Source organism: Protopterus annectens, chromosome 11.part0, assembly GCF_019279795.1.
Source record: "Protopterus annectens isolate FY-2018-M chromosome 11.part0, PAN1.0, whole genome shotgun sequence".
Taxonomy (NCBI): Eukaryota; Metazoa; Chordata; order Ceratodontiformes; family Protopteridae; genus Protopterus; species Protopterus annectens.
Genome location: NC_056745.1, coordinates 534,044,481 through 534,069,012, shown reverse-complemented (window position 1 = coordinate 534,069,012; position 24,532 = coordinate 534,044,481). Strand labels below are relative to the sequence as shown.

The window sequence follows — 24,532 nt, the reverse complement described above, 5'->3', positions numbered from 1 at the left end:
CTTGCTCCTTTATCTGTTTAAAATTTTATTTAGGGCTCACTGCTGATTTTCTGCTGTGATAAACATTTCTGTAGTGTTTTCTGCCTAAAATAGTTTCCCAAAACCAAGAAGTACACAAAAAAGCTCAATCCTTCACAAACAGGTGCTGGATTTATTTTTCAAACTGCAATTAAGCACTTTCATTCCAAACAGCATTTACAAGGAACTTCATCAGATAATTACAAAAAAAAATGACTGCCTGTTAAATACTTTTAAACATGACATCACTTCCTGACTATTATTTAAAAGCACAGTGTCTTACTCATAAAACAATGTGATTTAAAAACATATACATTAAGAAAAAGTGAAACATGTAAATGTGCATGAACAGTAAACCATGAACCCTGACATTAAAAACTATGAAGTATTTAAAAAAAAAACAAACACAAAAAATGTGTATTCATACTATTTGCATACATATGAAGTTTCTGACTGAATAGTCCTTCAGAAAATGCATGCTATCACAAAACACATTTTTCTACTAACCTGCTATAGTTATAATAGCAATATTTTAAACTTTTTCCTTGCTGTGACTTAAGTTGAAGCTATGTAATGGCAGACATTAGAGTTTCAGACTTCATGACCTTAAAAAATGTGTACTAGTGCAAAGCGCATTATTCTAGCAGCTTTAACTATATAACAATACATATTTTACACTTTGTCCCTGAAGTTATTCTTCCCCAACTTGAAATCACTAGATAGAGACATTTTGAGTTTCAGACTTCACATCCTTCATACTATTTACATACATATGAAATTCTCACTAAAAATGAGCTACTATAAATAATTCTATCTATTCAGGGCTTTCAGTTTTAAAATACTGGCTGTAGACATGCTGTCATTTAGTCCAGGCCAGTGAACTGTATCCAAATGGATCTGTCAGCTCAATCCATTCCTCTCAAGGAGATATGGCCATGCACTCCCCTCTGTGATGGATTAACTATGTTTAAAACTATAAAGTTAAAACTCTGGTTTGGATATTGTGTGATATGTTTAGCTAATGCATTGGTTTCACAGTGGTCTGTAATATTTCTTAAATGTTCACCAATTCTATGCTTGAGCTTATGCTCAGTTTTGCCTATGTAAAAACTAGGGCAGAATTCACATATAGCACAATATACGACTTTCTCAGTAACGCAAACAATACCTGTCTCTAATTTTATTCTCATCCCCTTTATGCTTATTTCATTGACTTCTAATATATAGGGACAGAATTGACATGATCCACATTTATACATCTTAACCACCCTTATTTATTTTACCCTGGTGTTCTAATAAAGATTTGATGGTGTTGTCTTTTCTAAAAACACAGACTGGCTTTTCTCCAATTATTCCTCTTATATTAATGTCACCTATCAAAATTGGCCACTTTTTTTTTCTAAAATAGCTTTTATATGATATGAATCAGTAGAAAAAGTTGTGATAAAACAAGATTTATAATTCTTATTATTATTAGTATTGACACTACTTGATGGTTATCTACAGAAGTATTGGCAATATGTACTTGTTCATCTGCTAAGTCAGTAATGCCATTAACAGACGTCATTAGATTTCATTGTTTGTTGTTTTGTCTTTTCGGCTTTTCCAGGTTAGGGGTTGCCACAGCGGAACTCTGGTCTGCTAATGACTGGCAGTAGATTTTTTATGGTGCCGAGTTGCTAGCCCAACGCCCAAGCTTCAGCGAAGGCACGCCCATTCACGCATGTCTTTCGGAGGCCACTCGACTGCACGGATGACATGCAGACTCCACACAGAAGGCACTCCAGCCGTGAATCGAACAGGAGAACCTCTTGCTGTGAGGCAACAACGCTACCGCTGTACCACCGCGGCTTCCCGAAATGGCCATTTTCCCTTTTCTTGATAACCTCATTCATGATATTTTCAACCAGGGAATGGGGTTAACCCCTTCTGAAAAACATGTCTCGAAGATTATGGCATTCATAAATAAATCTTTCATACTGAGTGACCATTCGGGCTGCCCTAACAAATTGCCCTTTTAGAATCTCTTCTTTGTGGAACGGATGGCTGCTCATGAAATGCAAAAAAATATTGGAATAAGTTGCTTTTTGAAAGATTTCAGACACAAACTTATTCTCAGTGTCTTTCTTTAGCGACACATCCAAATAAGCAATTTCTACCTCATTTATAGTGTGTGTAAATTTAAGAAAAGGGTTGTGTTGTTAATATATTGAAGGAATGGTTCTATGCTTTGTTCAGGTCCGCTCCACAGAATAAAAATATCATCCAGGAAGTGGGTATACAAGTGGCAGAATGGGAAATGAGATGTTATTAAAAATCTTTTCTCCCATTCTGCATAACGATATTTGCGCACATGCCACCATAAGCAGACCCCATTGCTACCTCTTCTTTTTGGATGTAAAGTTGTTTTTCAAACAAAATAAAATTATTTTTCAAAACTATATCCAATAACTGCTCCAGTGTATTAATTTTATCTTGAGGTATATTTTTAATATGTAAATATTCACAGAACCATTGAGTGCCGGTATCATGAGGAATCACAGTGTAGAGGTCCTTTACATCAATAGTTATAAAAATAAAGGCCCTATCAAAAACTACTGTGTTGATCTTAATTAAAAAATCCCATTAATCTCTACACAATGATGGGTTCTGTCTTTAATAATTTCTTCATTTCAACATCAAGATACTTCGCTATTGGCTGTGTGATGGAGCCTCTAGCATTTACAGTAGGTCAAAAAGGGGGTTGGTGTATGTCCTTATGTATTTTAAGAATTCCATAAATAGTTGGGGTAATGGGATAATCTACAGATAAAAACTGATGTTCGACAGTAATCAGGCCATCTATAAATAAATCATGTATATGCCCTTTAATTTTTCTATATGCACCATTTTGCTCATTCAGAGAGCTGTAGGCATTTGTATCTGTCTCCAGAATTTCAAGCATTTTCTGTATGTAATCGTGTTTCCACATAAGGACCACACCACCCCCTTTATCTGGTTTCATGCCCCTTAAATTTTCATAAGAAGTCAAATATTCCAATTATTTCATCAAACACATATTGTTCTTAAGCAGCTTTTTTATGTGTCCTCTTTCTATGTGCCCTAATATCTAGTTCACATACACGTTCAAAGGTGTCTAAAATAGGGGCTATAGGAGGGTTATATGTGCTAGAAATTTTAAAAGGGTGTATAACATTCTCAACACCTTTAAATAACGGGTTCAGGTTCGACTTCCTGATATATAATTTTAAATCCAGTAATGTCTGTACTACATTAGCTGGTGAATTAAGTGTGAATTTAGGTCCTATTGCTAGACGGTTATATAAATGGGTGCTGACATTCAATTCCGTGAAATTATAAACTTTAAAGTCACCTTCATTATTTACATGAATGGGTAAAGATGGCAATGAATAGACGTTAACATCCCTAGTAAGTGCATCTAAACATGCATTTAATATCTCTCCCAATTCCCCCTCTGTGGTCCCCTGTAATGTCCTCTGTTCGCTCTGTTGTTGCCCTGTTGGTATTGGTCAGATTGTTTCGCATAATTGGTGCCCCTCATCTATTGTTGATTCTTGATACACTCCGATCTCCTCAAAGGTGGAAACTCCTCTTTCCCTATAAAAGAGTTGTCCATATTGTGGTCTACAAGTTTTTGGTTATCAAACACCAAGTCCTGTCCATCAGCATGTCTATTATTGAGAGTCCATACTTGAGATGGAGGGGGGTGGGGGTAGGCATTGTTAGAATTGTAGTCCTTTTCCAATCTTATTTTTTTTTTTAACTTTTTATTTTTAATAACTTCTGTTTGTTCCTCAATGGAACAAAATATACGGTTATATTCTAACTTGTGTGAATGAAAGAGGATGTTATGTGATTTTACTGTCCAGAGTTTTGACCTCTTGGCCAAAAAAATCAATGTGGGCCTCATTATACTGTATTACTCCATATATTGCATACCAAAACGATCAAACAGTTTAAGCAAGTCCTATGAAAAGGAGAATTTTCTATGAGGCCTGTAGGATAACACCGCATATGAAGGACTTTAGGAACTATTCTTTTATTTATACATTCATGAAAGTAACTGTTGTCCATCTGTAACTTATTTATTTTTATTAAAATACGGTCAAAGTTACTTAAATTCTGGTTGAAAGAGTGATTACTGTTATTCTCATTTGTCCTACGGCTTAAAGTGTATTTATTATTAAGCCAGTCATACCATAACTGTTATTTGCTATGTTCACAGTATGAACATTGTGCATGGTATCCGAGTTGGAAAAGGCATTTGGAATACCAGTAACCTGTGCTGTAGCGTGTTGAATAGGCCTCCAAGGTGGAGTTGCTCAGAGGGTGGGAATTCAGCTAAGAAGACTGTTAGCTTCCGACATCATCAAGGTGCTCTGTGTTGGATGAACCATCACATAGGGAGGGGTGCATGGCAATATCTCCTTGAGAGGAATGAATTGAGCTGGCAGATCCATTTGGATTCAGTACACTGGCCTGGACTAAATGACAGCATGTCTATAGCCAGTATTTTAAAATTGAAAGCCCTGACTAGATATAATTATTTATTTAGTAGTATAATTTTAGTGAGAATTTCATATGTATGTAAATAGTGTGAGGGATATGAAGTCTGAAACTCACTATGTCTGTCTCATCTAGTGATTTCAAGTTGGGGAGGAATAACTTCAGGGACAAAGTGTAAAATATGTCTTGTTGCTAGAATAATGTGTTTTGCACTAGTACACCTTTTTCCTGAAGGGCATGAAGTCTGAAACTCTGTCTGCCATTACATAGTGGCTTCAAGTTAGAGAAGTCACAGCAAGGAAAAAGTTTAAAATATTGCTGCTATAACCATAGCACGTTAGTAGAAGATGTGTTTTGTGATGTCATGCATTTTCTGAAGGATTGTTAAGTCAGAAACTTCATATGTATGTAAATAGTATGAATACACATTTTTTATGTTTGTTTTTTTTTTTAAATAATTCATAGTTTTTAATGTCAGGGTTCATGTTTTACTATTCATGCACATTTACATGTTTCACTTTTTCTTAATGTATATCTTTTTAAATCGCATCTTTTTGTGTGCAAGTAAGATATTGTGCTTTTAAATATGAGTCAGGAAGTGATGTCATGCTTTAAAAGTATTTAAAACCAGGTAGTCATTTTTTTGTAATTGTCTGATGAAGTTCCTTGTAAATGCTTTTTGGAACGAAAGCTCTTACTTGCAGTTTGAAAAATAAAATGAAGGCTTGAGCTTTTTTTGTGTAAAATAGTTTCCCACCCTCCCTATTGGTATCTTGTTCTTGTACTTGATGGCTTTGTAGTTTCCCGCCCCTATTGTAAATTTGATCTGGGACAGTCCTCCCTGTCTAGTGTCATTAGCTCATTCTACCTAATACAAAGAGAACATTTGAGAAGGCTAACCCACTTAGTTTCTTAACCTGTTTCTCCTTTCTCCCTTTCCACAAGAAAGTGCTTCTCAAACAGTCTGGAAATGTAGAGCTAATAAGTATATTTTTTTGCACTTTTTAACTGTGTGTGAGTTGAATAAAAAAAATAATTGAATTCATTTCAGAATACTGTTTGAATAAATTGCATTTATTTAAACTGTATTTGCTTTAATATTGCTACAACTCAATCGTTCTAGCTTGTGCTGAATTTGTATTGTTTTAGTGCTGTTTTAGCTGCTTTTCTGTAAAAACAACAACAAAAATGATATGCTTGTTTCCTGCTTTTCCTGTAACTAGTCTAGTCCAGATACAGATTTGCAGTATCCAGGACTGATTGTAAGCTTCTGAGCCCCCCCCCCCCCCCCAGCCTTTCTGTGTTGGAGGGAAGCCTTCTAGCTTATCAGTGGGAGAGGTAAGCACTAGGTAGCCTATCTATCACAAGAGGAGTGGTTTCTGGCACAGAAGTTGCAGTTTATTGGCCGTTAGGGCAGTTTTTCCATCTCTTTCAACTTTCTGGTTTAAAAGCCTGCGTTTGCACTTGTTTCCCACCTTTCCTTAGTCCAGATACAGATTTGCTGTATCCAGGGCTGTTTGTAACCTTCTGAGAAGCACCAAAAAGTCTGCTTTTCAAATTTTCCCTTAGATCTGCTAGTTCTCTCCTCATCTGCACTTTTACTAGCTTATTAGTGTAGCACTTTACCAGACTTCATGTAGCAATTATTGTAGCACACAAAAGTGCTACCAGCACTAAACGTTCTACAAGGAAACAGCTCCAGTACTTATTATTAATGTTCACCCTCCAGGCATATCTAAAGGTCTGTTCCCTGTGCTTTCTCCTATTAACCTGGTGAGCTTGGGCATCCTGAGTCAATGTAGCAACTGCCTCTTGAACACTAACAACCCTCTCCTCTTACCTCCCAACACTCAGACTTGCAAGAGATGCACTTGTATATCCTAATTGGAAGCCATGCTCTCTCCAGCTAAGACTGAAATAGCTGGTCAAGAGGAGAAGGTCAACACTTGCACCACACCACATGGAACACACAACACTCCAGAACACACACCAGCACTGCCTTCACATAAAAACACAAACCACTCACCCACCTTTGCAGAGGCTCTCAATAAATTTCTACCCAAACAGCAGAGGCCTACAAAGCAGAAACACAATCTACCACCACAACACTAATCACAAGACACAACTCTCCTAAACAGCGTGCCACTCGAACAAACTCCCTACGGCAAAACAGCATGCCCAACGCACTAGTCATAGATGACTCGATAGTGAGGCACACTGATGTCCCACTCACTAGGTTGAATAAGGAGAAAATAACAGCTGCCTGTCAGGTGCCAGGATCCGCCACATAATTCACGTACTCGGGTCCCTCAACAACAGGTACAAATATGACACTGTCATTGTGCATGTGGGTGTGAATGACCTGAGACGTACCTCCCTGGACTGCGTGAAAATAGACCTGGAGGAGCTCCTGGATTATGTAGCCCAGGCGGGTATGACCCTACCATCACCCAGAATAATACCACTGTACAAGCAGAAAATGATTGATTTCAACATTTGGCTAAGTTTCGGGTGTCATTCCAGGGGGATCCAGTATCTGTTTGCCTGGGATGACATGATTGACAGACCTCAGTGCTTTGCCAGAGATGGCCTGCTTCTGGATACTGGCCAAGGCTCTTGCCACCCCATAGTGCCTTTTTGAGGCTGTGTTCCAAAGACAAAATTACCAATGTAACAGCTATAAACAAATGCAATCTGAGGGTCATGTTGCTCAGTGCTAGAAGTCTAAATTTCAAAATGCACTCAGTTGAAGCACTCCATAAAATGGAGAACATCGACATTTGTGCTGTAACAGAAACCTGGTTTAAAGCAGCAGAAAGCACCGCTGCACAACCAGGCTATAATTCATTCTACACCTTTCGGCCCCAGAACTTGGACCAAAGCTCCAAAGGCGGTGGTGTTTCCATATTCATAAAGGATGCGCACACCTCCAGACTGGTAGCCCAACATAATGCATCAGAGATGCTTCAAGTGCATCTAACATTGGGTAAGACAGCGATTCAGGTCGTAGCCTGCTATAGGTTCCCAACCATGACCCAAGACTCGCACGCCATGTTCCAAAGCACCCTGAATATTAGGGTCCAATCTAACACACTCATACTGGGCGACTTCAAATACCCCTCCATTAACTGGGAAAACTACTCCTGTACCAATACACTTGCCCATCGTTTCCTGGAATTTATTAATTCCAGTGCCCTGGACCAGCTCGTTCTTCCGTCCACTAGAGGTGGCAACATCCTTGACCTGGTCATAGCTAATATGGGCGACCATTGCTCTACACCAGTAGTCAACTCTTCCCTGATTAGATCTGACCACAACCTAATCACCTTGGACATCCCCCCCACCCCCAGTGAAGGTAGCCACAATGAAAAACTTCTCCAAAACTAACTTTGGCCTCCTAAAAACAGAGGTGGCTAACTTCACGGCACCCATGCAAATGGAGAATAGTTGCATGACTGCCAAATCATACACCAGTGCACTGTAATGAACATGTACACAAATGCATGGATCTCGCCATACCCATACTACCAGTCTGTAGGTGTGCGCATCCTTTATGAATATGGCACTAAATATACAGGACCAACCAATATTGCCAACATCCTAGCAGATAGGTTCACTGCTAACTTTACTCCCCACTCACCCTCCAAATGGCCCATCTTAGTACCGGAAGAATGCAAAGCCCCTGTAAACACGTATGAACAAGTAAAGAACGCACTCTCCAAAGCCAAGAACACAGCATCCATGGGACCAGACAACACCCCAGGCTGCATACTGCACGAACTACAGAACGAACTGGCACCCCACCTAAGTACCATGTTCAATCATAACCTCACCTCAGGCTATGTGCCCACTGAATGGCGTACAGCGACAGTTATCCCCCACCACAAATGGGGTGCCACCTCGGACCCTGGAAGCTATCGCCCCATTAGCCTGACAAGCCTGGTCTGCAAGGCCATGGAACATATCATCTTGGAGCTTATAAACAAAGACATAGGTAACCGCCAAATCCTTTACGCCACTCAGTTTGGGTTTGTAAAAGGTAAATCATGTCTACTAAACCTGATTGACTTCTTTGAAGCAGTCAGTGGAGCCCTAGATGCAGGCAAGGTAGTGCACACAGCCTATCTTGACCTTGCCAAGGCTTCTAATACCTCTGGAATTATACATATACATAAACTCACTAAACTGGGCATAAATCCCTGTGTCACAAGATGGGTGGTCAATTGGCTCACTGACAGAGCCCACACAGTAAAAGTAGCCGACTTTCAGACCAGTGATGAGTGTAGTACCACAGGGTTCAGTCCTGTGTCCTCTCCTCTCCTCTCCTCTCTCTCGGCATCTGTTTCTCTGAAGTGCTGTCCAACACAGAAGGTCTTAGGCTAACAAAGTTCGCAGATGACTGCAAACTGGGAGCCATAATAGAATCACCTGATGTAGACATTCTACAAAAGGGCCTCACAGAGAGACAGATGCTTGATGTCAAAGTCATGGACTCAAGCTCAATGCCAAGACGTGCATTGTCATTCCCTTTGGGGAAAAACTCAGTACTCATAAACTACCACATAGGCAGTAGCTCACTAAACACTGAAGGTGTGATAAGAGGTTTCGGGACACACGTGGACAGTAGTCTCTCCTTTGATAACCACATCGTCACAGTAGTCAGGAATTCCTTCTACGTGGCACACCTCATCACAAAAGGGTTCTCCTCTAGAAAAAAAGGAGGTCATTGTTCCTCTCTACACATCCATCATCAGACCCATTATAGAGTACAATGCCCCATTTGGCATGCATCTCACAAGACACCTACAACTATTGGAAAGTCCACAGGAATATCTCACTAAGAGGATTACCGGCCTCAAACAGATGCCATATGCAGACCATCTCAGAAAACTCCAGCTCTACTCTGTCGCATATCGCCTACTCAGAGGCGATCTCTGCCTAACATACAAAGCTATGTCAAACCCAGAGCTGTTGGACATGCTACACTTAAAAGAAATACCAATCTCTCCGTACCACACAGTCCAGGGACCTAAACCTTGTCACCACAATAAACAGAACATGCTGGAGGGATAGATTCATATCCCAGAGAATTTACATACTCTGGAACAAGCTACCCATTCATGTCAAGCAAAGCTCTTCATTGGCCCTCTTTAAGAAAAACTTTGACAACTGGATGGGAAATGGAAAATTCACCCCGGGGATCACTTCTGCAGCACTGCTTGACAGGGGCACAGGAAAATAATTTTCATGGGCAGCGAAAGCCAGGGAACCTTTTTGGCTAGGCTTATATAGGCCCCAGGGCCAGTAGCCTAGTACCTGCCTATGAACCTAGGGCGCTCTCCTCCAAAAAAGGAAGCCAATCTGGTGGCCCCCTGCCATAAACAAACTCTACAGCAGAAGGAAAAAAAACTGATGCAGAATAAGGTAAAGTCACAAGACTGGAAAAACTCCCTTATCATTCTCAACAAAAAGTTGAGATCTGTCATCAAATCTTCTAAAACTAGCTATGAAAACAGAATTGCAGCAGGTAGTAAAGATAACCACAAAGCCGCCTATAGAATCTCCACGGCAATACCCAGATTTTCCCAGAGCTACTGCACAATGGTACCTCCTATACCAAGCTAACAGATATTGCCAATTTACTGGCCGACAGATTCAGTGCCAGCTTTATCCCTGTCTCCCTCACCAAAGGACCAATCACAATACCAGTAGATTGCCAGGTGCCAAGTATTACTGCTGCACAGGTTAAAACAGCACTGTCAAAGGCCAAGAACACAGCTTCGATGGGACCTGACAATATCCCTGGCTGTGTTCTACATTAACTACAGAGTGAACTGGCACCACACCTGTGTGCCCTGTTCAATCACAACCTCACCTCAGGCTTTGTCCCTACTGAATGGCGCACTGCTGCAGTCATCCCTCTCTACAAAGGAGGAGTGACAACAGACCCTGGAACTATTGCCCCATTAGCCTGATGAGTTTGATATGCAAAGCTATGGAAAGCATCATCATGGACCTAATAAACAAGGATAAAGGGAATCTTCAAAGTCTGGATCCCACACAGTTTGGTTTTGTGAAAGGTGGATCATGCCTGCTCAACCTGGTCAACTTCTTTGAGTCAAGTCATCAGAGCTGTGGATGAAGGCAAGGTGGTTCATACAGGCTACCTTGATCTGGCCAAGGCGTTTGATACCATTCCCCATTCAGGAATCATAGAAAAACTCACTAAGCTAGGCAGCATAGAAAAACTCACTAAGCTAGGCAGCAACCCCTATATCACTAGTTGGGTTGCAAACTGGCTCACATATAGAACCCACAGTGTGAAAGTAGCTGACTCCAAGTCATACTGCTGACCAGTCACGAGTGGAGTGTCCCACAGGGTTCGGTCCTGGGTCCTCTCCTGTTTGGTATCTACTTCTCTGAAGTCAAGGCCAACATGAAGGGACACCTGCTGACAAAGTTCACAGATGATTGCAAGTTGGGAACTATTATTAACTCCCCAAGTGATGTTGACAATTTGCAGAAAGGCCTCACTGAGATCAATGACTGGTGTCAGAACCATGGCTTTAAGCTCAATGGCAGAAACTTTGTCATCACCCCCTTTGGGAAAAAACTTTGTTCCCATGATAGTCCACTGAACACACAAGACATTGTAAGAGATCTTGACAGCAACCTCTCTTTTGACCACCACATGGCCACTATGGTCAGAAAGTCCTTCTATGTGGCACATCTCATTACTAAGGGTTTTGCATCCAGGAAGAAGGAGGTGATTATTTCCCTCTACTCTTCCCTCATTAGGCCAGTCATAGAGTACAATGCCCCATTTGGCATGAACCTCACAAGACACCTGCAACAACTGGAGAGGCCACAAAAGTACCTCACAAAGATGATTCTAGGCCTTAAACACTTGTACTATATGGACAGACTAAAAAAAAAACTCACAACTATTCTCTGTCTCATATTGCGTACTTAGATGCAATCTCTGCTTGACTTACAAAGCCATGTCTGACCCAGCTCTGTTAGAAATGCTGCATCTAAAAAAATCCCAATCCATCCGCACCATACACTACAGAGACCTCAACCTCATTACCACAATCAACAGAACATGCCAGAGAGACCGGTTCATAACCCAGCGACTGCCCTTGCTATGGAATAGACTTCCCATACATGTCAAACAGAGGACCTCACTGGCTGTCTTAAAGAGAAATCTTGATGAGTGGATGGGAAATAGAAAATTCACCCCGGGGATCACTCCAGTGGCTCTACTCGACAGAGACACTGGGAACTAATGGCACATGGCACTATGCCAGGGTAATGCTATGGTCTTGGCTTGTAAAGGCTCCAGGGCCATTAGCCTAGTACACACCTATGAACCTATGAGGAATCTCTTACTTATTATTCCCAAATTCCTTCTGATTTGGACTGTGGGTCAGAGGAAGAGTTATTTAATAGTCCTGATACTCCCTTTGAAGAAATTTCCTTTGGGGACACAGTCTCCCAGATGATAGAATTGTTTTTAAGTGCGATTGTGCTCAGGTCTCTGAAATCCATAAATGATGCTATGAGTTGCTGCAGATGGAATTTCTTAAACTGTTTTGGCTGCTTTGTTGAATTCTTTTTCCAGTGCTTCTAAAGCTCCTGATTCTCTGTCCTTGCTCCCAGGAAACCTGATAAATTTTATAGGGTGCCTGAGGATTGTAACTTTTTGTACAAATGTCCTGCTGCTTGTCCCCTCAGTGGTGTCTGTAGCCTCTGACAAGCCCTCTCAATTGCTTCCTTTGCCCAAGTTACTTTCTAACCATGGAAAAGCTGGGTAAGAAGATTTACACTTCAGTTACCCAAGCTTTTTGGGCTATTAATTATCAGACCCATATGTCCAGGTATGTGTTATAACTCTACATTCTCAGGCTCGTCTGCTTATTTCTGATCTTGCAGACTCAGAGTAAAACTCCTACTCTTTCCTTGCTAGGGACTTACTGTCAAGTGGTTCATCATTCTGTCAGATGTAGTTATGGTGGAACAGATGCCTATTCTAGGGCTGCAGCTTCAGGCTCATTGTTGATAAGGTATTCTTGGCTTAGCTTTCAACCTTTATCTGATGATATCAAGGCTAAGATGATGGATGTTCCTCTTGGTAATAAACATTTGTTTGAGGAAGGAGCTGCTAGTTTATTTAAATCCCTTCAGAATAAGCAGAAGGCCTTGCAGGAACTCAAACATGTATTTGTCTCTCCTGTCCGTAAATTTCAGAGAAACTGCCCCAATAAGCCAGCCTTTGTTCACAGGCAATTTCACCCTCCTACTAAGGGCAAAAAGGATGGCAAGCAGGCTCCTCCTGCTAAGGCTACTCAAACTTTAGGGACTCAGAAGTCTTCCTTTCCTTAACCAGGGGCTTTATGACTTACCAGCCACATTTTTCTTTCTCTTTGCTTTCTCTCTTCCTGTTTGGCTTCAAATTACTCTGGATTCTTGTGTTCTGTACATTATTTTCCAGGGGTATTTCATGGTGTAGAAATCCTGTCCCCATTTTAAGGGTATTCCTCAACCTCCTCAGGGAACAACTTCCTTTTTTCCCCAGAGGTTCTTAGAGACTTTTTGACTTGGTACTATTCAAGAGGTACTGTGTCCCAAAGGGGGAGGGGGTTTCCTCCTGAATGTTTTTAGAGTCCAAAACAGAGGGTTTTTGAAGAACCATTCTAGACCTCTGTCATCTAAACACTTTTCTGAAAGTGCCCACTTTTCGGATATTGTACTTTCAAACTCTGTTTCTTTTGTTCCCTCAAGCCTATATCTGTCTCTGGATCTCAAGGATGCTTATCCCCATATTCTGATCCATATTTTTTCAGGAAGTTTTTTGCATTTCTCTGTTGCTTCCTGGCATTTTCTGTTTTTTGCTTTTGCCTTTTTACCTTTCTACTGCCCCAAGAGTATTTGCCAAATGTCTCGCTGCTCTAATTGCTTTTTGCTGCCTTTAAAGGATCCAAATATTTCCTCTCCATAGATTCTTTTGCCAAATCTTCATTTTGTCATTTCTTCTCTTCAGACCCTGGGGCTCACAATGTTGTTTTATCTTTCGGCTTTTCCCGGTTAGGGGTCGCCACAGCAGAACTCCGGTCCGCTAACGATTGGCAATATATTTATACGTACCGACTTGCCATGCCTGACGCACAACCTTCAACGAAGGAACACCCATTCACGCATGTCTCCACACAGAAGACGCTCTAGCTGAGAATCAAACAGGACAACGTCTTACTGTGAGGCGACAGCGCTACCGCACAATAAACTTCAAAATGTCTTCTCTGACTCCTCCTCAGGATCATGTCTTTCTGGTTTGTAGGAACCAGACAGTGCCTATGCTGACATCCCTGCCTCCTCTAAAGGCATTAACTCTCATTTCCATGTTTTAAACATCCTCTGGCCTGTATAATGGTCAGGGAGTTTCTGAGAGTTCTGTGTTTCATGGATACCACCATTTCTATGCTTCCTGTGGCCAAAATCGACATGAGAGAGTTTCAGTGTTTTCTGAAGTCAGTGTGGCTTCAACATGCACATTCTCTAGACTTTGTATTTTCTTTTTTTCCTTGTCTCAAGAAGGAACTTCACTGGTTGATTCAGCAAATTTCCCTAAGTCCAGGGCTGCCTATCGCCTTCTTCCCTCTCAGGAGCAGTTCACAGATGTTTCAGATGTGGGATGTGGAGCAACTTTTGGCTCCCTAAAGGTTCAGTTGGTGTGGTCACCTCTTCAGCATTATTTATTATTTATTTATTTATTTATTTTACATTTGTTGACCGGGCTAGTCCAGAGCACATCAGTGTCAAATGAGAGCTCTTCTGCTGGCTCTTCAGCCTTTTCATCCACTTTTGTCCCCAGGACACCTCAAGGTATTCACAGACATAGTGATGTGCTATTTAACAGACTGGGGGAGCAATATTTTGTATCTGCTTTGCTGGTTGGCACTCCTGGTGTGGGATCTTGCTGTCCAGAATCAAGTGACTCTTCAGGCAATCTTCATCCCTTTAGGTCAAAACATTGTGGCAGACACTGAGCAGGTCCTTAACTCAATTCCACAAATTGGATGCTTCACAGGGATATGTTTCTGGACATTGTCCACCAGTGGGGTACTCCTCAAGTAGATCTCTCTTCCTCCCTTCTGAACAGACAAATTCCTCTGTTTCGTGCCAGAGTCCCAGGTCCTCTGGTGTGGAAGGTGGGCACTCTCTCTTTCTTGGAAGGGGGTGTTTCTTTATGCATTTCTTCTCCTTCCTCTCATTCCGAAAGTCCTGTACAGAATTCAACAGGACACTCCCAAAATCTTGTTGGTGACTCCCTTTTGGTTGTGACAGCAATTGGTTCCTTATTCTGCCTTTAGCCAAGGGCAGTCATGACAGGTTACCTAACAGGGTGGATCTACTCCTACAAGACAAGGGATCTCTCATCCATCCCCACCTGTCCACGCATCAGTTGACAGTGTGGGTGATAGGATTTTGATTCCATGTAGACACCTTTTTTCTGGACATGCTGAGGGTCCTGCTGGTGACTAGGAAACCCATTACTACAAAATCCTAGTTACCCAAATGGAAGAGGTTTTCTGTTTCGTGCCTGTCTTGTAACTTGACCCACTTACTGTGGATGTTCTTTTGGTTCTGTCTTATTTGTGTGAGTTGCTCGATGCTGTTTCGGCCTGTTGTTCTATCGAGGCCCAGTTATCGGCTATCTCTGCTCATCTGTCTGCCTTTATCTCCTCCTTTAGCTTCTAGATTTGAGGCTAAACTATTCCTTAAAGGTGTCCTTCATATTAGACCTGTGAGGAAGCCTATTCCTCCTCCCTGTGATCTTAATTTTGTTTTGGAGAAGTTGACTCAGGTTCCCTTTGAGCCTGCTGCTTCAGCTTCCTTGCAGTATTGATCTTGGAAGTCTCTTCTTTTGTTGGCCCTATCTTCTGCCAGACAGGTGTATGAGCTTCAAGCCCTAATGGTTTGTCCTCCTATTTTGATATTTCATAAGGACAGGGTGTCCTTGCATACTAATCCTTCTTTTATGCCCAGGGTGGTTAATGAGTTGTCACTTAATCAGTCTATTCATTTACCTACTTTTTTCCACTCTCCGCAGTCTGCAAGTGAGATGGTGCTGCATACTTTGGATGTGCATAAACAGTAAAGATTTTATTTGAATAAGACTAAGTCTTTTGAAAATCTGATCAGTTGTTTGTTTCTTTTCATTCTAGGTCCTTAGGGTTACTTGTAACCAAGCAAACTTTTCTTGGATCTCGAAGGCCATTTCTTTCTCTTAGTTATTCTTTTCATAGTAAGAGCCTTCCTTCTTCTGTAAAAGCTTGTTCTGCTAAGGCTGTGGCTTCTGGTGCTTTTTTGAAGGAGTTGGATACTAATTCTTTTCTTGAAGCAGGTGCCTGGACTTTCATGCGTACTTATACCAAGTACTACAAGTTGAATAGAATCTCCAGAGCTAGAGTGGTTTTGCTAGAGCCATTCTTAATGGCTTTCTGTAGGGCTGTGCTGTGATCCTTCTGTCTCCCAAGATGTCCTTCAAGGATGCATCTGCAGTCTTTACAAATGGGTTGTCCTGTCGTCAGGCAGCCCTTCGGTCGGCCGGATTCCAAAGTCTGGGTCTGGCCTCGGCTGATGTCGCACTTCACCCGACGTCATAGCTGCAGTTATTCGGGTATAAAGGCATCAGCCGACGCCATTTTCCTCAGTCTTTCTTGCTGCATGGCGCCCGAAGCAGAAGCTGTTCGCAAGTGCCGGTCGGTCAGAACCAGAGATTACTACTACCGAAGACTTCTAAAAAGCTAAGTACCCCGTTGGGGACTCTTTCTTGCCTCAGCCGATGTCAGAAAAAGTGAATAACTGTTTAACTTGTGGGAAACAAATACCTCATAAGATTTCCACTCTTACTGCTTACCTTGTTTAGGCCCAGACCACGACGTAGCAGCTTGTCTAGCCTGTGCTTCTTTCAACCGACGGACGCTTAGACGTCGGTCGGAATTTGCTGAGGAGTTTTTCGGCTCCACTTTTGCTTACATTATGCCGTCGGATCCTCTGACTATGCAAATATCTAAAAAGCGCAAGGAAAAGGACCGACACTCGCGGCCGAAACCGCGGTTAAGCCAACCGCGAGTGTCTCTGTTTCGGCTGAAACAGAGTCCACGGTTCTTCCTTCTGCCAAAAACTTACCTTCTACCGAGGCCTCATCCAGCATGGCTGAATCTGCTACTGAAATTCCACCTGCTCTTGCAGGTTCACAGGATTTATCTGATACTATCCCTTTGGATATTTCTACCCCTGCACGTGGAGCTGCTAGGCCACCTGCATCCATGTCAATTAAGGCCTTTGTCAGGGCTAAAGCAGCAAAATCTACCAAAACTGTTCCTGCTAAGACACCCTCTCACAGGCCTAGCTCTAGTTCACAAGTGCTTAGTCTAGCAGAGGATCTCATTTCTTTGATCCAGGGATCCCAGCCACACCCAGACAGGGCCTCTCACCCACCTCCAGAGAAGAGGCCTAGAGTAGAGCCCCCTGAGCCAGTTTCTTCAGATGACTCCTCTGTTGAATCAGATAATTCAAACCCTCCAGAGGGCCCTTTTTCTCCTTATGAAGACTCTGATGCAGAAGAGTCCATTCCTTCTGCCTCCCCGCCTGAGGAATTTTCCTTTGGGGAAACCTTGCATGCTATGAGGGAACAATTTCAGTGGCAGGGCCAGGATTTTTCAGACTCTAGGAAAAGGCTTAGAACCTTTTTACATTTGCCACAACATAGGCCTTTAGCCATTCCTCCAGTACTTGCTGTTGTGGATGATGCATTTAATGATGCTTGTATTGCTCCTGATTCTCTTCCTCCGGCCCCTGCTAAGCCCGATAGGTACTACAGGGTTCCAGACACACACTATCATTTGTATAAGGCTCCTTTTGCAGATCCCGAAACTATCTCCCAGGGACCCAAGGCTGTAGCAGCTACTTCTGCCAAGAACCCCCTCCCCTCTGAAAGGGAATCTAGGGCCTTAGAGAGGTGGGGTAAAAAAGTTTACACCTCTGCTACTCTTTCAGCTAGGGCCTTGAACTGTCAATTCCACATGATTCAGCATCAGGAATATATGTTAGACCAGTTAACTAAAAAACTGTCCTCGGATGAACCATTAGACAAAAAATCTGTTCAGGAAATGGTACGTAACATTCAACAGGTCAGTAATCATTCCTTAAAATGCGGCTATGATGCACTGGAGGCTTCCTTTAGATCAGCCATGACTGGTACAGTGATCAGAAGACATGCATGGTTAAAAGAGCAGTCCTTACCAGACCATGTTAAATCAAAGCTCCTAGATGCTCCTATGGATAAGCTCAATTTGTTTGGCTCCCCTGCACAACAGGTGCTGAAAAAGGTGGAAGAGAAAGCAAAATCTGTCCAGACAGTCAAGGATTTCTTACAGGTCCAGCCTCCAAGGTTTAGCAGGAACTGGCCTTCCAAGAATTGGTCCTTTCCGGACTCCTCCAGAGCTCAGAGAGGCAGGAATAGGCGCTCAAGAGGCAGGGGTCAATCCAGAGGTGCCTACAGGGGACGCCAGTGGCAGGCCAACAACCAGTGAGGTACAGCCACAGATCCAGCCACCACCACTTCCACAGGACAATCACAGTGACTTGGCCCTGGCACCGCCTACCAGGGAACAACTAGAAGCACCCTTAGGCGGGAAGCTAGCCCTATTTTCAGTAAACTGGCATTACATCACAGGAGACAAGTGGATTTTACAGACAATAGACCAAGGTTACAGGTTTCACTTCCATACTCTATCAAGGAAGAGAGGAATGCCAAACCTACCTCTAAATCAGAAGACAGAAGCTCTAAAACAAATAACTCACTTACTAAGGATGAGAGCTGTAGAAAGGGTACCATCTATGGAACAAGGGCAAGGATTTTACTCCAGACTCTTCCTGGTACCAAGAAAAGAAAACCAATGGAGACCTATTCTCGACCTGTCCGCTTTAAACACATACCTCATTGTTCCAAAATTCAAAATGCTGACCCTACAGCAACTTCTTCCCATGCTGGGCAAGGAGTCTTGGCTGGTAACTCTAGATCTCAAGGAGGCATACCTGCACGTCCCCATACGACCAAATTGCAGAAGAAACTCAGATTTCTTGCAGGATCAGAGCATTATCAATTCTCAGCATTGCCCTTTGGCTTATCTACTGCGCCCAGAGTATTCACGAAATGCCTGGCATCAGTAATTGCTCATTGCAGGCTTCAGGGAATTCAAATCTACCCTTACCTGGACGACTGCCTGTTACAAGCGGACAACAAAATCAAATTAACAAAGGATTTGAAAAGGGTCATCCATTTACTGCAAGCCCTGGGATACACAGTCAATATGAAAAAGTCAAGGCTGATACCATCCCAAAGGATAACCTTCTTGGGTGCAGAGCTAGACACATCAAAACAAATGGCATTCCTGACAGTAGAAAAACAGGAGCAACTACCTCTCTACTTCATGGCATTAACAAAGCAGAACCAGCTAACAGCAAGAAAAGTCCACTGCAAGCCCTGGGTTACATGGCATCCTGCATAATATTGATTCCACATGCCAGACTACATATGAGAAAGTTACAGTGGTACCTAAGGAATTTATGGTCTCAGCACAAGCACAGCCTAGAAACCCAAATTCCAATAATTCCATGCCTGAAGCAAGAATTCCACTGGTGGGCTCAGGCCTGTTAATCAAACAAAGGACTAACCTTCCACAGCACTCAACCAAGCCAGACCATCACAACGGACGCCTCAGACCTCGGTTGGGGGGGCGCACATGCTGGACAAGTACATACAAGGCTTATGGACTCAAGACCAGCTGCACCTACACATAAATCAAAAGGAAATGCTGGCAGTAAAACTGGCAATTCAGACATTCAGACCATTTCTTCGACAGGGTCAACTGTTGATAAGGACGGACAACACCACAGTTATGTGGTACATCAACAAACAGGGAGGCACACATTCATACCCTCTGTGCCGGATGGCAATGGACCTCTGGAATGTGTCCCTGAGCTTCAACATTCAGTTACAAGCAATTTTTGTGCCAGGAAAAGAAAACATACTAGCAGACATCCTAAGCAGAACTACCACGGATGCCCATGAATGGATGCTGCATCCAGACATCTTCATAACCATTACAGGGAAATGGGGACTACCAGAAATAGACTTATTTGCATCCCCACACAATCGCCAACTGAAAAAATTCTGCACGAGGACGTACCACCCACTTGCTTGGAAAGTGGACTCCCTATCTTTCACTTGGAAAAACCTGACAGCATATGCATTCCCACCTCTTCCTTTGATGCACAAGGTGCTACTGAAGATCAAAGAAGACCGTCCAAGGATCATCCTGATAGCTCCAGACTGGCCAAGGCAACATTGGTACCCATTACTGAGGAGTATGTCTCGGGAACAGATATGGCCTCTGCCCCTGGTTCCATTGCTGTTAACGCAGAACTACTACAAAACCCTGCATCCAAACCTGAAAACACTGCAGCTGGCTGCCTGGAACATTGCATAAGAACAAATAACCCAGATTTATCTCAAAGGGTTAAAGACATTATCTTGGAGGCTCGCAGACCCTCAACAAGAAAAAACTATTCAGCAAAATGGAAAAGATGTCTCATTTGGAGTACTGCAAAAGGAGAAAATGTGTCACTAGTAAACATAGCTAACATCCTGGAATACTTGGCAGAGCTCTTCCACAATGGCCTGTCTTATTCTTCCATTAAGATACATGCATCAGCTATTTCAGCAGAATACAACTTGGATCCTTCAGTCTTCTCACATCCTCTGCTCAGGCAGTTTCTGAGAGGAATTAAAAATGTTAAACAACTCAGGAAGCCACCATTACCAACATGGGACTTGAACTTTGTACTAGAAAAATTGACACTGCCTCCTTTCAAGCCAGCAGCAACAGCAGAATTACAGTACTTATCATGGAAAACTGCTTTCCTGCTCGCAATCACTTCAGCAAGAAGGGTTTCTGAGCTACAGGCATTAATGGCAGTACAGCCCTTCCTGATCTTCCACCAAGATAGAGTGTCCATGAGAACTAATCCTACGTTTATGCCAAAGGTGGTCTCCAGGGTATCTTTAAACCAAGCTATCCACCTGCCTACATTCTTCCCCAACCCACAGAACAGGGGAGAAAGACTGTTGCATACCTTGGATGTACATAGACAATTGCGTTACTACCTGTACAGGACCAAGAGCAATAGAAAAACTGACCAGCTACTGGTAGCATATGCAACAGGAATGGAAGGAAAAGCAATTTCAAAACAGACAATCTCTAAGTGGATAGGAAATTGCATTAGATTTTGTTACTCTTACCATGGGAAGAAAACTCCAGGAAATATCAGACCTCACTCTACAAGGGCTGCAGCCACTACCACAGCTTTTTTACGAGGAGTGGCTACCAAAGACATTTTAGAGGCTGCTACTTGGAGCTCCGTGCATACATTTGCCAAGCATTATAATTTACCTTTATACTCCAGATCCCGAGCAGGTTTTGCCACTGTTGTTTTGCAAGGGATCTTAACTACACCATAATCTTATTACTCCTCCTCCCCCAGTTTGGCTATGGTATTCTACCCATTTGTAAGGACTGCAGATGCATCCTTGAAGGACATAGTACAGTTTTGTACCTACCATAAATGTAGATGTCCGATAGGAATGCATCTGCAGTCAGGATTACCCTCCCTCCTTCCTCTCTGAGGTACTCCTAGGGTATTTACCCATCTTCTAGCTAGCTGGGGGAATCTATTATGGTGTATTTGTTTGTATATATGTATATACATGTTTATTTTTATTTGCTCTCTCTTATTTGGAAACTTTTGCAATTATCCAAATTTAGCCTTCCTAGAGGGCACCTGGCATCTGGGGCAAGAAACACTGAGGAAAATGGCGTCGGCTGATGCCTTTATACCCGAATAACTGCAGCTATGATGTCAGGTGAAGTGCGACATCAGCCGAGGCCAGACCCAGACTTTGGAATCCGGCCAACCGAAGGGCTGCCTGACGACAGGACAACCCGTTTGTAAGGACTGCAGATGCATTCCTATCGGACATCTACATTTGTGGTAGGTACAAAACTGTACTTTTCTTCTTGAGCTTTGGCAGTCTTCCAAGTTTAGTGAGTACTGCAACCATTGAATGGAGTGACATAGTACAGTTGTGTAAAATCTTGTAACCGTAGATGTCCTTTTCTTCACCGTTGAAGTGTTCGCTCCCTATGTCTTTCCCACTAGTCTTTTCCTTCCTGGATGTAGTGGATACCTCTTGGGTTCCTTGGACTGGTGTTCCTACTGGGACAATCAATTCTGAGGATGGTACATCCTGAAGTCACCTTTATGCCTTATGCTATGCAGGGAGCATACGTGTGATGTTCAGCGTACTTCAAGCAACAGTAGACTTTGGTGTACTGTCTTGGATGTAGGGCTACCGAAGGCATGGAATCCTAAGTGTAAGGAGTACTGCAACAGTGAAAGAAAGAACATCTACTGTCATGGTAAGATTTTACATAATTGTACTTTCTCAGACTATACTTCCATTCCCTTGGAGTGGAATACCTCAAAAAACTACTAAGTATGAGTCTGCAGATCATGCATCATTGACTGTGTGCACTGAGTTTTACAAATGTTGTTCCTAGTGATGGACTACACATTCTCGGAAAGAAGCTTGCAAAAGTTTCAACAAATTACCGAGATAAAAAAAAAAGACTTTTTACAAAGAGCAGTTTTGCAAGTTTCAGTTCCTGGCCAAGTTACTCCTTTCATCTCCCCTCATTTGATGTCTCACATTTCCAGCTTAGCAAGATTCAACTAATTAGTCAAGTTTGCATGATAGGCTGCGGTTTTGCAGCGGTTAGCATTGTCACCTCATAGCAAGAAGTTCTTCTGTTCGATTCACGGCTGGAGTGCCTTCTGTGTTGGAGTCTGCATGTCTTCCCCGCTGTTGAATGACGTTTAAAGACATGCAGGTAGGTGAGTGCTTGAATGGGCGTGCCTTTGTTGAAGGTTGGGCGTCGGCTGGCACCTCAGCACCATAAAAAATCTACTGCCAATCATAAGTGGACCAGTGTTCCTCTGTGGCGACCCCTAACCGGGAAAAGCAGAAAGACTTTACTAGTCAAGTTTGCATGACAACAGGCATCAAAAAAATCACAGCCTGGTGTGCCATGAAAACTATCCCATCTTATGTCACTTTACTTCTGAATAGCATTTCCCAAGAATTATTTTAAAAAAGCACACACGTTACTCCAAAGTTTAGGGCAATCTATGCATTTCTTAAAATGTGCACAGTAAAATATTTGATTTGATCTGCATTTTGATAGCTCACGAGGTTATCTTTGCATAGTTTTTTCAGTTATAGCATGACCTGAAATGTGTTATTTAATGCCAAGCTTTACATAACAATGAAACAGTTCTCACTTTCTTAACACTGACCTCCCAAGCCTCTGATATAACCCTGTACTTTTTTACTTTCATTTTATGTAACTTGTCTTAGTTGTAATTTTGTAGCATATATATATCATCCTGTCAGTAACAGACTGATGGAGAAAGCTTCCAAGTCAGATAACTTTTGAAAACAGTAAAACTACTGATTTAGTGAGCTCACGAAATAAGGAGATATGAATTAGCATTCGTTTTCTGAAGAAAAAAGTCCTTAATTGCAATGAGTATCATTAATAAAAATCCAATACCTTTTTCAAAAAGCATTATGGATTGTAGTATGTCCGAGCAAAAGTATAAGCCAAAATTAGTGACACTTGCGTGATATGCTGCTAAGTGCTCCGACACACCTACTTATCTGTTCATCATTGCAGCTACTCCAAATCTTTCATGCATTTACATACATCAAGACACAAATGTATTGACACAGTACCAGCAGCTGTAGTAGTGATACTGTAGTCCAAACAGAGCATTCGAACAATGTACTGACAAACACAGGCAATGATGAACAGATAAGTAGGAGTGTCGGATCACTTAGCAGCATATCCTGCAAGTGTCACTAATTTTGGCTTATACTGTTGCTCGGACATACTACAATCCATAAAGCAGTGATGAAATCAGTAGGGACCATGCTAAGCGCAATTTTACTCTTGATCTCTGCATTTAACATTGCACAGCATTCACACCACACTTAAAAAGGCACACCTCTACTCCCCACAAACACACACAGCCCCCATACACCATACCAGTCACCTTTGAGGTTTTTCCCACTTCCTGAAAAACACTGCTTTAATGGCTTTGGCAAATGAAAACAGTGGATGGACAGGACTCTCATCCTACCTGTTGGAGCCAGTCCACTGCACATACACAAGTGGCCCCCTCAGCAGGACAGCAAGCAGGTATCTGTACAGATTTGCTCCAAAGTTTTTGTACCACATGCACAAAAATGATACATGGTTAATGTGGGAAAATCTCTTTGTTCAGTGTGACTACACTTGTTTCCATACTCAGTTTTATGACCGCTGCTACCCATCACCTTGTCGGCAGTTGTTGGTCCACAGCTGAAAATCTTGCTGTCCATTACTGTTTGACTATTGCGCACACACACACACACACACACACACACACACACACACACACTACATCTGTTGGTGAACAGTGAGGCTTTGCAACCCTCTCACCAAAATAGTGCTGTTGTGGCGAAGTGCAGAAGTATTGACGCGTCAACTTGGGACACTGCAGAGAAGTTGCAGAAAGCCCATTGCAGTGATACCACTATTCCCATGACATGCAGACTCCACACACAAGGCACCTCAGCTGAGAATCGAACTGGAGAACCTCTTGCTGTGAGGCAGCAACACTACCAGATACATCACCCAGTCACCCATGTGTGTAAAATATATATATATATATATATATATATATATATATATATATATATATATATATATATATATTAATGTGTGTGGATGTATGTAATATGTATACACACACACAC

At 42.3% G+C, this 24,532-nt stretch overlaps 1 protein-coding gene across 1 annotated transcript in view; it reads left to right on the top strand.

The window, feature by feature from the left end:
• Positions 1-24,532, top strand: part of XPOT (exportin for tRNA) — a 3,393,313-nt gene that overhangs the window by 816,769 nt on the left and 2,552,012 nt on the right. The window lies entirely within an intron of this gene.